Below are 2,333 nucleotides of genomic sequence, written 5' to 3'. Positions count from 1 at the left end.
GCGTGTTGAACTGCAAAGCTTACGCACGTTGTTAGCCTAATGCCCCCATGCAGCACACTGCAGAATGCAGGTCACTATGATTTTTACTGCAGTGCTCACTTCTCTACGTCATGGTATCTTCTTCCTTTTTTTTTTTTTTTTTAATTTTGCCTTGCGACCAGGCTTATAGATTAGGGTTCATTTGCATGACTTTTAACTCAGAAGTTAATAAGGTAAATATCCTCTACTGTTCTGTGCTTTTAGAGGATCTAATGTTCAAAAATGCTATTATAGATGCAGGAAGAAAAATTAAGATGAAGATCTTTAGAAGTTGGTAATTTACTTTGTGAAGGAAAGAATTGATCTGCCTTTGTCTCTGTTTCTGTCAAGGAAAGACTGAGGACATACAATGCCTAGACTGGTTCTGATGTCTATTAGATGGATTTCTCCTGAGAAGTTTAGATAATCTTTGATATTTATATAGTGGCAATCATATCCCTGGCACTTAGCAATGGCCAGAAAGAGATTAGATAAAAGACCCTTAAGAGATTAGTGTAATGTAACCCAGACTTTGATGCATCTGTTCTCTGTTGGCTTTCGAAGTCAGGCCCCCCGTGCTATTTTTCACAGGAAACACGAGGGGCAATTTTGGGGTCCTCTATTATGATTATTTTTCCTGTTCCATTGTTTTCAACTTTATTGTCTTGGTGCCTGGATCTTCTTTGACATAAAATGTTTAATCACTCAATTTTCTTTTCTTTTGTAAATTAACTACCATTATATGAAGGCTCTTTACTTATACCCCAAACTATGACCAGTATTGAAATGGACCTCTATCTTAATCATTTCTTTCAAAGAAAAATTATGATTAATTAATTTCACCTCCTAATCCTCAGACTCCATTTGCATTTTTTCCAGAACACTCCATTTCTCTTCAACCCATTCTGTTTCTCTTCAAACCACAGTAATTGGGGCAAAAAAGATGCTTGGTGATTGGCTGAAAGTGTTGGGATAAAAAGGAAGCCTTTCCACATTCCTCTGATTATTTTTACAGATTGCCCAATGTTCCTTTTTAAAGCCAACTCCATTTCTTAAAAGCCCCAGAGTGATTGCTTATACTAATCCTAATGTATATCTAAGCGTATTGGCCTCTTGGCCCAGTTTCTGTGTTAGAAATTGAATGCACATTGAACCCGACCCGGTCCCTTCCTGCTCCCCCACTCCCACATACGCCCATGAACACACATACACACAGATTTTTTTGTCAGTATATGTTCCCTAAGGCTCAAAGCACCCCGTTAAAACAGCCACCCACTCTTCTTAACCACTACCACCCTTCCTGGTGTCAAAAGGAATGCACTTCTTCCATGGGGTTTTCTTACAAAGACACACACACAAAGTATTTATCTCGGTTTACAACAATTCTCCTATACAATATATTTAGTTTTATGTCCACTTCATTTTATAATCTCAATTCATGGAGCATGTCCTACCCGAAACAATGTCTTTGATGAAATATTCGACATGAATTTTGAAATCTCGTGATATTTTAATAACTTTCAGCTGGCTTATTCTTTGATACTAGTCACCTCTTCATTTCCATTTTAACTTCTATTAACTAATATTAATTAGAGAAAGTACAGTTACTAAGAGGAATGTAAAATCGCTGAAAGGAAATTATCCTGAAAATTCTCTTCCTGGGGACGATGGGCAAAGCAAGGATGAGGGCAAAACACAACTGCCCCCTCTGAGGTTTGAACTCAGGACCTTCAGATTATGAGACTGACGCGCTGCCTACTGCGCTAAGGAGGCAGGTGAGGGAGCCCTTGCTCCGTGAGTGTCCCTCTCCTGACACAACAGACAACGTTTTCCTTTGAAGACTGAAAACTGGCCGGATACACGAATCATCAAATTTCCTTCACTGTTTTTAAAGTACATTTTAATGATTGGCTCGAATTGGCTTTCAAAATTAAAGTTGCTTTAATTATATAGCTGGACTGTTCTAGTGCAGAGACACAGGACACTGGGATAAAGTAAAACTAACCAGGGTTTTCACACGACCTTTCATTTGTATTCCCTCTTGCCCTTCAAGATCCAGGAAAGGACTGAGGGCATGGTGGAAGCATTTCTGGAAGAGGATGGATTGCAAAATGTAGCTTATTGTCCTGAAACTTAACATAACTTAATTGAGAAGAATACAGCTCCATTTTGTTCTTTGTTCAGAAAAAAAAAATTAGTATTTTCTTGAAGACCTGTATTTAACTTGCTAACACGGTCCTGGTTGAACAACCATGTCATTCCAGGCAGGTAATGACATAAGGTAATTTCTGTAACCTTGTAAAGCTACTAGGAGT

General features: G+C 38.4%; 1 non-coding gene across 1 annotated transcript; it reads right to left on the bottom strand.

The window, feature by feature from the left end:
• Positions 1-1,718: 1,718 nt before the first annotated feature.
• TRNAM-CAU (transfer RNA methionine (anticodon CAU)) lies at positions 1,719-1,791 on the bottom strand. The gene has a single exon. It is a non-coding gene; the product is annotated as a tRNA-Met (tRNA).
• Positions 1,792-2,333: the final 542 nt, after the last annotated feature.

This window comes from Camelus bactrianus, chromosome 25, assembly GCF_048773025.1.
Source record: "Camelus bactrianus isolate YW-2024 breed Bactrian camel chromosome 25, ASM4877302v1, whole genome shotgun sequence".
Taxonomy (NCBI): domain Eukaryota; kingdom Metazoa; phylum Chordata; class Mammalia; order Artiodactyla; family Camelidae; genus Camelus; species Camelus bactrianus.
The sequence above is the reverse complement of the archived record's forward strand: the minus strand, read 5'-3'. Positions and strand labels throughout refer to the sequence as shown.